Source organism: Arachis stenosperma, chromosome 10, assembly GCF_014773155.1.
Source record: "Arachis stenosperma cultivar V10309 chromosome 10, arast.V10309.gnm1.PFL2, whole genome shotgun sequence".
Classification (NCBI taxonomy): domain Eukaryota; kingdom Viridiplantae; phylum Streptophyta; class Magnoliopsida; order Fabales; family Fabaceae; genus Arachis; species Arachis stenosperma.
Genome location: NC_080386.1, coordinates 78,733,958 through 78,747,637, shown reverse-complemented (window position 1 = coordinate 78,747,637; position 13,680 = coordinate 78,733,958). Strand labels below are relative to the sequence as shown.

At 40.4% G+C, this 13,680-nt stretch overlaps 1 non-coding gene across 1 annotated transcript; it reads left to right on the top strand.

The window, feature by feature from the left end:
* The first annotated feature begins 3,881 nt into the window (after positions 1-3,881).
* LOC130959296 (small nucleolar RNA R71) lies at positions 3,882-3,989 on the top strand. Its single transcript, XR_009078388.1, has one exon. It is a non-coding gene; the product is annotated as a small nucleolar RNA R71 (small nucleolar RNA).
* The last annotated feature ends 9,691 nt before the right edge of the window (positions 3,990-13,680 follow it).

Genomic DNA, 13,680 nt, shown 5'->3' with positions numbered 1-13,680 from the left:
GCAATTCTTCTCTTTTTCAATTAAGAACATTTTTCATTTAAGAGAGGTGATGGATTCATAGGACATTCATAACTTTAAGGCATAGACACTAAGACACTAATGATCATAAGACACAAACATAGATAAACATAAGCATGAAATTTCGAAAAACAAGAAAATAAGGAACAAGAAAATTAAAGAACGGGTCCACCTTATTGATGGCGGCTTGTTCTTCCTCTTGAAGATCTTATGGAGTGCTTGAGCTCCTCAATGTCTCTTCCTTGCCTTTGTTGCTCCTCTCTCATGATTCTTTGATCTTCTCTAATTTCATGGAGGAGGATGGAGTGTTCTTGGTACTCCACCCTTAGTTGTCCCATGTTGGAACTCAATTCTCCTAGGGAGGTGTTGATTTGCTCCCAATAGTTTTATGGAGGAAAGTGCATCCCTTGAGGTATCTCAGGGATTTCATGATGAGTGGGATCTCTTGTTTGCCCCATCCTTTTCTTAGTGATGGGCTTGTCCTCATCAATGGGGATGTCTCCCTCTATGTCAACTCCAACTGAATAACAGAGGTGACAAATGAGATGAGGAAAGGCTAACCTTGCCAAGGTAGAGGACTTGTCCGCCACCTTATAAAGTTCTTGGGCTATAACCTCATGAACTTCTACTTCTTCTCCAACCATGATGCTATGAATCATGATGGCCCGGTCTAGAGTAACTTCAGACCGGTTGCTAGTGGGAATGATTGAGCGTTGGATAAACTCCAACCATCCCCTAGCCACGGGCTTAAGGTCATGCCTTCTCAATTGAACCGGCTTCCCTCTTGAATCTCTCTTCCATTGGGCGCCCTCTTCACAGATGTCTATGAGGACTTGGTCCAACCTTTGATCAAAGTTGACCCTTCTAGTGTAAGGGTGTTCATCTCCTTGCATCATGGGCAAGTTGAATGCCAACCTTACATTTTTTGGACTAAAATCTAAGTATTTCCCCCGAACCATTGTAAGCCAATTCTTTGGGTTCGGGTTCACACTTTGATCATGGCTCTTGGTGATCCATGCATTGGCATAGAACTCATGAACCATTAAGATTTCGACTTGTTGAATGGGGTTGGTAAGAACTTCCCAACCTCTTCTTCGAATCTCATGTCGGATCTCCGGATATTCACTCTTTTTGAGTTTGAAAGGGACCTCGGAGATCACCTTCTTCAAGGCCACAACTTCATAGAAGTGGTCTTGATGCACCCTTGAGATGAATCTCTCCATCTCCCATGACTCGGAGGTGAAAGCTCTTGCCTTCCCTTTCCTCTTTCTAGAGGTTTCTCCGGCCTTGGATGCCATAAATGGTTATGGAAAAACAAAAAGCAATGCTTTTACCACACCAAACTTAAAAGGTTTGCTCGTCCTCGAGCCAAAGAAGAAAGAAGAGAGTAGAAGAAGAAGAAATAAAGGAGATGGAGGTGGCTTTGTGGTTCTGCCAAAGAGAGAGAAGTAGTGTTTAGGTTGTGTGAAAATGAGGGAGTGAAGATGGGTTTATATAGGGGTGGAAAGAGGGGTAGGGTTCGGTTATGGGAGGGTGAGTTTGGGAGGGAAAGTGGTTTGAATTTGAATGGTGAAGTAGGTGTGGTTTTGTGAAGGATGGATGTGAGTGGTGAAGAGAAAGATGGGATTTGATAGGTGAAGGGTTTTTGGGGAAGAGTGGTTGAGGTGATTGGTGAATGGGTGAAGAAGAGAGAGAGTGGTGGGGTAGGTGGGGATCCTGTGGGGTCCACAGATCCTGAGGTGTCAAGAAAAAGTCATCCCTGCACCAAGTGGCGAGCGAAATTGCTCTTCATGCCAATTCTGGCGTTAAACGCCGGGCTGGTGCCCATTTCTGGCGTTTAACGCCAACTTCTTGCCCTTTTCTGGCGTTTAACGCCAGTCTGGTGCCCCTTTCTGGCGTTAAATGCCCAGAATGGTGCCAGACTGGGCGTTAAACGCCCATTTGCTAGCTTCACTGGCGTTTAAACGCCAGCAAGTTCTCCTCCAGGGTGTGCTGTTTTTCTTTCTATTTTTCATTCTGTTTTTACTTTTTCAATTGATTTTGTGACTTTCATGATCATCAACCTACAGAAAACATAAAATAACAAAGGGAAATAGATAAAATATAACATTGGGTTGCCTCCCAACAAGCGCTTCTTTAATGTCAGTAGCTTGACAGAGGGCTCTCATGGAGCCTCTCAGATACTCAGAGCAATGTTGGAACCTCCCAACACCAAACTTAGGGTTTGAATGTGGGGGTTCAACACCAAACTTAGAATTTGGTTGTGGCCTCCCAACACCAAACTTAGAGTTTGACTATGGGGGCTCTGTTTGACTCTGTTTTGAGAGAAGCTCTTCATGCTTCCTCTCCATGGTGACAGAGGGATATCCTTGAGCCTTAAACACAAAGGATTCTTTATTCACTTGAATGATAAATTCTCCTCTGTCCACATCAATCACAGCCTTTGCTGTGGCTAGGAAGGGTCTGCCAAGGATGATGGATTCATCCACGCACTTCCCAGTCTCTTGGACTATGAAATTAGCAGGGATGTAATGGTCTTCAATCTTTACCAAAACATCCTCTACAAGTCCATAAGCTTGTTTTCTTGAATTGTCTGCCATCTCTAGTGAGATTCTTGCAGCTTGTACCTCAAAGATCCCTAGCTTCTCCATTACAGAGAGAGGCATGAGGTTTACACTTGACCCTAAGTCACACAGAGCCTTCTTAAAGGTCATGGTGCCTATGGTACAAGGTATTGAAAACTTCCCAGGATCTTGTCTCTTTTGAGGTAATTTCTGCCTAGACAAGTCATCCAGTTCTTTGGTGAGCAAAGGAGGTTCGTTCTCCCAAGTCTCATTACCAAATAACTTGTCATTTAGCTTCATGATTGCTCCAAGGTATTTAGCAACTTGCTCTTCAGTGACATACTCATCCTCTTCAGAGGAAGAATACTCATCAGAGCTCATGAATGGCAGAAGTAAATCCATTGGAATCTCTATGGTCTCAGTGTGAGCCTCAGATTCCCATGGTTCCTCATTAGGGAACTCAGTGGAGGCCAGTGGACGCCCATTGAGTCCTACCTCAGTGGCGTTCACTGCCTCTTCCTCCTCTCCAAATTCGGCCATGTTGATGGCCTTGCACTGTCCTTTTGGATTCTCTTCTGTATTGCTTGGAAGAGTACTAGGAGGAAGTTCAGTAATTTTCTTGCTCAGCTGTCTCACTTGTGCCTCCAAGTTTCTAATGGAGGACCTTGTTTCAGTCATGAAACTTTGAGTGGTTTTGATTAGATCAGAGACCATGGTTGCTAAGTCAGAGTGGTTCTGCTTAGAATTCTCTATCTGTTGCTAAGAAGATGATGGAAAAGGCTTGCTATTGCTAAACCTGTTTCTTCCACTATTATTGTTGTTGAAACCTTGTTGAGGTCTCTGTTGATCCTTCCATGAGAGATTTGGATGATTTCTCCCTGAAAAATTATAGGTGTTTCCATAGGGTTCTCCCATGTAATTCACATCTTCCATTGAAGGGTTCTCAGGATCATAAGCTTCTTCTTCAGATGAAGCATCCTTAGTACTGCCTGGTGCAGCTTGCATTCCAGACAGACTTTGAGAAATCAAATTGACTTGCTGAGTCAATATTTTGTTCTGAGCCAATATGGCATTCAGAGTATCAATCTCAAGAACTCCTTTCTTCTGATTTGTCCCATTGTTCACAGGATTCCTTTCAAAAGTGTACATGAATTGGTTATTTTCAACCATTTCAATGAGCTCTTGAGCTTCTGTAGGCGTCTTCTTCAGATGAAGAGATCCTCCAGCAGAGCTATCCAAAGACATCTTGGACAGTTCAGACAGATCATCATAGAAGATACCTATGATGCTCCATTCAGAAAGCATGTCAGAAGGGCACTTTCTGATTAATTGTTTGTATCTTTCCCAAGCTTCATAGAGGGATTCTCCTTCCTTTTGTCTGAAGGTTTGGACTTCCACTCTAAGCTTGCTCAATTTTTGAGGTGGAAAGAACTTTGCCAAGAAGGCATTGACTAGCTTTTCCCAAGAGTTCAGGCTGTCTTTAGGTTGTAAGTCCAACCATATTCTAGCTCTGTCTCTTACAGCAAAAGGGAATAGCATAAGTCTATAGACCTCAGGGTCAACCCCATTAGTCTTGACAGTGTCACAGATTTGCAAGAATTCAGCTAAAAACTGATGAGGATCTTCCAATGGAAGTCCATGGAACTTGCAATTCTGTTGCATTAGAGAAATTAATTGAGGCTTAAGCTCAAAGTTGTTTGCTCCAATGGCAGGGATAGAGATGCTTCTCCCATAGAAGTCGGGAGTAGGTGCAGTAAAGTCACCCAGCACCATCCTTGCATTGTTGGCATTGTTGTTATTTTCGGCTGCCATGGGTTCTTCTTCTTTGAAGATTTCTGTTAGGTCATCTACAGAGAGTTGTGCCTTAGCTTCTCTTAGCTTTCGCTTCAAGGTCCTTTCAGGTTCAGGGTCAGCCTCAACAAGAATGCTTTTGTCTTTGCTCCTGCTCATATGAAAGAGAAGAAAACAAGAAAATATGGAATCCTCTATGTCACAGTATAGAGATTCCTTGAGGTGTCAGAGGAAAAGAAAAATAGAAAGAAGAAGTAGAAGAATTCGAACTTATCAAGAGAGATGGAGTTCGATTTGTTCTTTGAGGAATAGTGTTAGTCCACAAATAGAAGGATGTGAGAAGAGGGGAAGAAATTTTCGAAAATTAAATAAAAGATTTTAAAAATATTTTGAAAAATTGATTGATAATTTTCGAAAACTAAGAGTGGGAAAGAAATTAAGTGATTTTTGAAAAAGATTTTGAAATTAGAAATCAAAAAGATATGATTGAAAACTATTTTTGAAAAAGATGTGATTAAAAATATATGATTTGAAAAACAATTTAAAAAGATTTGATTTTAAAAATTAATGACTTGCCTAACAAGAAAAGATATGATTCAAACTAACCCTTTCTCAACAGAAAAGGCAACATACTTGAAATGTTCAATCAAATCATTAATTGTTAGCAAGTATCTTTGAAAATGGAAAGAAATTGATTTTGAAAAAGATTTGATTGAAAAGATATGATTTGAAAAAGATTTGATTTTGAAAAATTTTGAAAACTTTGAAAAAAAAATTTGAATTAAAAACAGAATCTTCCCTCTTGTGCCATCCTGGCGTTAAACACCCAGAATGGTGCACATTCTGGCGTTTAACGCCCAAAGCACTACCCTTTTGGGCGTTAAACGCCCAGCCAGGCACCCTGGCTGGCGTTTAAACGCCAGTTTGCCTTCTTCACTGGGCGTTTTGACCGCCCAGCTTTTTCTGTATAATTCCTCTGCTGTATGTTCTGAATCTTCAATTCTCTATATTATTGACTTGAAAAGACACAAATTAAAAATATTTTTGGATTTTTTAATAATGAGGAAAAATCAAAATGCAACTAAAATCAAATAACAATGCATGCAAGACACCAAACTTAGCAGTTTGTACACTACTGACACTAACAAAATGAGAATGCATATGAGAAAACAACAAAACACTCAAGTCAATAGAATTCAAAGATCAAAACAAGGAAATCATCAAGAACAACTTGAAGATTAATGAAGACACATGAATGAATGCAAGAAGAATAGAAACATGTAATTGACACCAAACTTAAAATGAGACACTAGACTCAAACAAGAAACATAAAATATTTTTGGTTTTCTATGATTTTCTAAATTTTTTTTGGATTTTTCGAAAATTAAGTGAAAAGAAAATGAAGATATCAAAATTCTTAATGAGAATTCCAGGAATCATGCAATGTTAGTCTAAAGCTTCAGTCTAAAGAAATTAGACATGGCTAGCCAAGCTTCAGCAGGACATTACATTCAAGAGCTAAATTGATGAAAATAAATCAGCTTTGGTGATGATAAGAACATCACCTTGAAACACTAGAATTCATTCTTAAGAACTCTGAAGAAAAAAAAATACCTAATCTAAGCAACAAGATGAACCGTCAGTTGTCCATACTCGAAACAATCCCCGGCAACGGCGCCAAAAACTTGGTGCACGAAATTGTGATCACTACTTTTCACAACTCAAATAATCCCCGGTAATGAATCCAAAAACTTGGTGCTCAATACCATGGTATAAACACAACTTCGCACAACTAACCAGCAAGTGCACTGGGTCGTCCAAGTAATAAACCTTACGCGAGTAAGGGTCGATCCCACGGAGATTGTTGGTATGAAGCAAGCTATGGTCACCTTGTAAATCTCAGTCAGGCAGACTCAAATGGTTATGGATGATATATGAATAAAACATAAAGATAGAGATACTTATGTAATTCATTGGTGAGAACTTCAGATAAGCGAATGGAGATGCTTTGTCCCTTCCGTCTCTCTACTTTCCTACTGTCTTCATCCAATCCTTCTTACTCCTTTCCATGGCAAGCTGTATGTTGGGCATCACCGTTGTCAGTGGCTACAGTCCCGTCCTCTCAGTGAAAATGTTCAACGCACCCTGTCACGGCACGGCTAATCATCTGTCGGTTCTCAATCAGGTTGGAATAGAATCCATTGATTCTTTTGCGTCTGTCACTAACGCCCAGCCTTCAGGAGTTTGAAGCTCGTCACAGTCATTCAATCATTGAATCCTACTCAGAATACCACAGACAAGGTTTAGGCCTTCCGGATTCTCTTGAATGCCGCCATCAACTCTAGCTTATACCATGAAGATTCCGATTAAAGAATCCAAGAGATAAACATTCAAGCCTTGTTTGCTTGTAGAACGGGAGTGGTTGTCAGGCACGCGTTCATAAGTGAGAATGATGATGAGCGTCACATAATCATCACATTCATCAAGTTCTTGAGAGCGAATGAATATCTTGGAATAAGAACAAGCTGAATTGAATAGAAGAACAATAGTAATTGCATTAATACTCGAGGTACAGCAGAGCTCCACACCTTAATCTATGGTGTGTAAAAACTCCACCGTTGAAAATACATAAGAACAAGGTCTAGGCATGGCCGAATGGCCAGCCTCCCAATGATCTAAGATAGCATAAAACTACTCAAAGATAGCTACCAAGATGAAAATACAATAGCAAAAGGTCTTATTTATAAAGAACTAGTAGCCTAAGGTTTACAGAAATGAGTAAATGACAGAAAATCCACTTCCGGGCCCACTTGGTGTGTGCTTGGGCTGAGCATTGAAGCATTTTCATGTAGAGACTTCTCTTGGAGTTAAACGCCAGCTTTTGTGCCAGTTTCGGCGTTTAACTCCCATTCTTGTGCCAGTTCCGGCGTTTAACGCCGGGCATTCTTGAGCTGATTTGGAGCGCCGGTTTGGGCCATCAAATCTCGGGCAAAGTATGGACTATTATACATTTCTGGAAAGCCCAGGATGTCTACTTTCTAACGCCGTTGAGAGCGTGCCAATTGGCTTTCTGTAGCTCTAGAAAATCTACTTTGAATGCAGGGAGGTCAGAATCCAACAGCATCTGCAGTCCTTTTCAGTCTCTGAATCAGATTTTTCCTCAAGTCCCTCAATTTCAGCCAGAAAATACCTGAAATCATAGAAAAACACAAAAACTCATAGTAAAGTCCAGAAAAGTGAATTTTAACTAAAAACTAATAAAAATATACTAAAAACTAACTAAAACATACTAAAAACATACTAAAAACAATGCCAAAAAGCGTACAAATTATCCGCTCATCAGCTTGGCTTTACTTGCAGAGAGAAAGTGTGAAGTGGGCAGAGACTTTAGCTCAGGACGTTAGGGGTGTTTAACGTTTAGTGAAAGTATGAGTTCGAGAACGTTAGTGACACTCAACATTGTCACTAACGTTCCAATGTACCCCTTTGCCTCACGTTAGAGCCCACGTTAACTAGGTTAACGTGGCTTCTAACGTGGCCTTGCCAACCTTTGAGAAAGTTAGCGACACTTAACATTGTCACTAACGTTCTAGTGTGCCCCTATGTCTCACGTTAGAGTCCCACGTTAACTAGGTTAACGTGGCTTCTAACGTGGCCTTGCCAACCTTCGAGAACGTTAGTGACACTTAACATTGTCACTAACGTTCCAGTGTGCCCCTATGTCTCACGTTAGAGTCCCATGTTAACTAGGTTAACGTGGCTTCTAACGTGGCCATTCATATCCATCCCCAACGTTAGTGACAATGTTGAGTGTCACCAACGTTGGCTCATCTTTCACTCATCAACGTTAGCTTCCACGTTAACTAAGTTAACGTGAAAGTTAACGTGGCTCCTTGGGGGTTTTGTGGGTGCTTCCAACGTTAGTGACAATGTTGGGTGTCACTAACGTTGTCGACCTCCCTTGCCTCTTACGTTAGCTCCCACGTTAACCAAGTTAACGTGGGAGTTAACGTGGTACATTGCACCTTAGGCCAACGTTAGTGACACTGTTGAATGTCACTAACGTTGGCTTCATTCCCCCTTTTTAACGTTAGAGGCCACGTTAACTAAGTTAACGTGGACTCTAATGTGGCCACTTATGATCATTGGCCAACGTTAGTGATAATGTTAAGTGTCACTAGCGTTGGCTCAAAGTCCCCTTCTTCACGTTAGAGTTCACGTTAACTTAGTTAACGTGACTCTTAACGTGGGCAATGATGGCTTCGAGAGCGTTATTGGCAATCACTTTTCTCATTAACTTTGCAAGTTACCTCCCATTCCACGTTAGTGGTAACGTTAATTAGATTAACGTGACTACTAAGTGGTTCTTCCTTGTTTCCTTTGGTCCTGAAATCAAGCAATAGAGTGCATCAAAGTTCTAGTCCAAGTCATGGGTAATGCAACATATAATTTGTTACTAAACTCATGCAAAATCCTCATGAAATCATGTAAAATGCACAATATATGCTTGAATCAATGTATAAGTGAATATCCACCCAAAACTAGCTTATTTCCTAAGAAAATGCATGAAACTATCCTAAAAACAGTAAAGAAAAGGTCAGTGAAACTGGCCAAGATGCCCTGGCATCACAACACCAAACTTAAAGCTTTCTTGTCCCTAAGCAAGTACTGGAACAAGAGAATGATGAATGGAATGCCAAGAGAAATGAGTCATTCTTGTGGAAGTCATGTCACTGATTTTATGGTGGTTTCATGCATAGCAACTTAGGTTCATTCCATTACTGGCTTTAAGACCTTTATCATGTCCAAAAACACTGACTTTGCTTACATCCCATGAGACTTTTATTGATCCTTTTATTGTCATTCTAGGGCTTATTTCTGTTCTTCAAGCTAAGTGCTCTGTAAGGGGGCAACTCTTTAAGATAAGCTTTCAGCCAACACTCCCGAACCAGTTGGTTCAAGGTGCTAGGTGTTGAGACACCCCTAAGGACTTACTCCCTCAAGTCTCTCCCCCATACATACACACCACAGGCATCTGGTTCATTTATTTTCCTTTTTGAGACCTTGGTGTCCAGCACCTCTTTGGGTTACTAAATGCTCTGTAGTGAGGGTTACTCTTGATAGTGGACTTTCAGCTGATAATCCCGAGTTAGTTAACCCAAGTTACCAAGTGATAAGGCACCCCTAAGAGCTTATTCATCCAAGTAAATCCCTCACACAGGAACACCACAGACACATGCCTCAAGATTAAAACCATTGGTGCCTAGCCTTATTGCTTACTCTTTTTCTTTTGTTTTTTTACTTTAAGTGTTCTTTCCCTTTCTCTTATTAGGATCTTGTTATTGACTTAGTCTCATGGGTATATTCAAAGTATAGTATTCATGCCAGATAGTTGTCATCCTCACCTTATGGTTGAACCAACTTAGCTAACTTATGATCACACCAAAGACTCAGAAAATTACTCCATATCATGAACTCCACTCTGGTCTTTTTAAAATACAATCATTCTTTTTTTCATTTGATTTAAAAGGACAAGCATACAAGTAAATAAGGGAAAGATACAGTGACACTTAAACCCGAAATCATAGACCTAAGCAATAAAAACTTAAAATGCAGAGTTGAACTAGGTTCCAATCAACACATGACTATTAATTAACAGTGCATTCAGACTTCCAATTTTTAACACGATGAGTAGATGGAATTAAGTAGCAATACAACCTTTGGGAGATGGTTTGCTACACCAATCCAGTTGCCCTCTTGTTGTCATTGTCATAGTTCTTGATGCCTCATTTAGTTGAAGGTGCACCATCTCCTCATAAGCTTCCTGCAAGGTTATTGGAAGTTGCTTGTTTCCCAAGCACTTGAGGAATAGTCAGCTTGCATGTATGCTGGTGCACGAAATTTTGATCTCTACTTTTCACAACTCAAACAGTCCCTGGTAATGACTCCAAAAACTTGGTGCTCAATACCATGGTCTAAACATAATTTCACAACTTCGCACAACTAACCAGCAAGTGCACTGGGTCGTCCAAGTAATAAACCTTACGCGAGTAAGGGTCGATCCCATGGAGATTGTTGGTATGAAGCAAGCTATGGTCACCTTGTAAATCTCAGTCAGGAAGATTCAAATGGTCATGAATGATATATGAATAAAGCATAAAACAAGGATAGAGATACTTATGTAATTTATTGGTGAGAATTTCAGATAAGCGTATGGAGATGCTTTGTCCCTTCCGTCTCTCTGCTTTCCTACTGTCTTCATCCAATCCTTCTTACTCCTTTCCATGGCAAGCTGTATGTTGGGTATCACCGTTGTCAGTGGCTACAGTCCCGTCCTCTCAGTGAAAATGTTCAACGCACCCTGTCACGGCACGGCTAATCATCTGTCAGTTCTCAATCAGGTTGGAATAGAATCCATTGATTCTTTTGCGTCTGTCACTAACGCCCAGCCTTCAGGAGTTTGAAGCTCGTCACAGTCATTCAATCATTGAATCCTACTCAGAATATCACAGACAAGGTTTAGACCTTCCGGATTCTCTTGAATGCCGCCATCAATTCTAGCTTATACCACGAAGATTCCGATTAAGGAGTCCAAGAGATAAACATTCAAGCCTTGTTTGCTTGTAGAACGGGAGTGGTTGTCAGGCACGCGTTCATAAGTGAGAATGATGATGAGCGTCACATAATCATCACATTCATCAAGTTCTTGAGTGTGAATGAATATCTTGGAATAAGAACAAGCTGAATTGAATAGAAGAACAATAGTAATTGCATTAATACTCAAGGTACAACAGAGCTCCACACCTTAATCTATGGTGTGTAGAAACTCCACCGTTGAAAATACATAAGAACGAAAGTGATCATTGGCTTCGGCCCCAAAGAGGGAACCAGAAGAACCAAGATGAAAGTACAATAGTAAAAGGTCCTATTTGTAGAGAACTAGTAGCCTAGGGTTTACAAAGATGGGTAAATGACATAAAAATCCACTTCTGGGCCCACTTGGTGTGTGCTTGGGCTGAGCATTGAAGCTTTCATGTGTAGAGACATTTCTTGGAGTTAAACGCCAGCTTTTATGCCAGTTTGGGCGTTTAACTCCCATTCTTGTGCCAGTTCCGGTGTTTAACGCCGGACATTCTTGAGCTGATTTGGAACGCCGGTTTGGGCCATCAAATCTCGGGCAAAGTATGGACTATTATACATTGCTGGAAAGCCCAGGATGTCTACTTTCCAACGCTGTTGAGAGCGTGCCAATTGGGCTTCTGTGTAGCTCCAGAAAATCCACTTCGAGTGTAGGGAGGTCAGAATCCAACAGCATCTGCAGTCCTTTTCAGTCTCTGAATCAGATTTTTGCTCAGGTCCCTCAATTTCAGCCAGAAAATACCTGAAATCATAGAAAAATACACAAACTCATAGTAAAGTCCAGAAAGATGAATTTTAACTAAAAAATAATAAAAATATACTAAAAACTAACTAAAACATACTAAAAACATACTAAAAACAATGCCAAAAAGCGTACAAATTATCCGCTCATCACAACACCAAACTTAAATTGTTGCTTGTCCTTAAGCAACTGAAAATCAAATAAGATAAAAAGAAGAGAATATGCAATGAATTCCAAAAACATCTATGAAGATCAGTATTAATTAGATGAGCGGGGCTTTTAGCTTTTTGCCTCTGAACAGTTTTGGCATCTCACTTTATCCTTTGAAATTCAGAATGATTGGCTTCTATAGGAACTCAGAATCCAGATAGTGTTATTGATTCTCCTAGTTAAGTATGATGATTCTTGAACACAGCTACTTTATGAGTCTTGGCCGTGGCCCAAAGCACTTTGTCTTCCAATATTACCACCGGATACATACATGCCACAGACACATAATTGGGTGAACCTTTTCAGATTGTGACTCAGCTTTGCTAGAGTCCCCAATTAGAGGTGTCCAGGGTTCTTAAGCACACTCTTTTTGCCTTGGATCACAACTTTATTATTTTTTTCTTTTTCTTTTTCTCTCTTTTTTTTTCGTTTTTCTCTCTTTTTTCTTTTTTTTGTATTCACTGCTTTTTCTTACTTCAAGAATCATTTTTATGATTTTTCAGATCCTCAGTAACATGTCTCCTTTTTCATAATTCTTTCAAGAGCCAACATTCATGAACCACAAATTCAAAAGACATATGCACTGTTCAAGCATACATTCAGAAAACAAAAGTATTGCCACCACATCAAAATAATTAATCTGTTATAAAATTTAAAATTCATGCAATTCTTCTCTTTTTCAATTAAGAACATTTTTCATTTAAGAAAGGTGATGGATTCATAGGACATTCATAACTTTAAGGCATAGACACTAAGACACTAATGATCACAAGACACAAACATAGATAAACATAAGCATAAATTTTCGAAAAACAGGAAAATGAAGGGCAAGGAGATTAAAGAACGGGTCCACCTTAGTGATGGCGGCTTGTTCTTCCTCTTGAAGATCTTATGGAGTGCTTGAGCTCCTCAATGTCTCTTCCTTGCCTTTGTTGCTCCTCTTTCATGATTCTTTGATCTTCTCTAATTTCATGGAGGAGAATGGAATGTTCTTGGTGCTCCACCCTTAGTTGTCCCATGTTGGAACTCAATTCTCCTAGGGAGGTGTTAATTTGCTCCCAATAGTTTTGTGGAGGAAAGTGCATCCCTTGAGGTATCTCAGGGATTTCATGATGAGTGGGATCTCTTGTTTGCTCCATCCTTTTCTTAGTGATGGGCTTGTCCTCATCAATGAGGATGTCTCCCTCTATGTCAACTCCAACTGAATAACAGAGGTGACAAATGAGATGAGGAAATGCTAACCTTGCCAAGGTAGAGGACTTGTTCGCCACCTTATAAAGTTCTTGGGCTATAACCTCATGAACTTCTACTTCCTTTCCAATCATGATGGCCCGATCTACAGTAACTTCAGACCGGTTGCTAGTGGGAATGATTGAGCGTTGGATAAACTCCAACCATCCCTTAGCCACGGGCTTGAGGTCATGTCTTCTCAGTTGAACCGGCTTCCCTCTTGATTCTCTCTTCCATTGAGCGCCCTCTTCACAAATGTCTATGAGGACTTGGTCCAACCTTTGATCAAAGTTGACCCTTCTAGTCTAAGGATGTTCATCTCCTTGCATCATGGGCAAGTTGAATGCCAACCTTACATTTTCCGGACTAAAATATAAGCATTTCCCCCGAACCATTGTAAGCCAATTCTTTGGGTTCGGGTTCACACTTTGATCATGGCTTTTGGTGATCCATGCATTGGCATAGAACTCTTAAACCATTAAGATT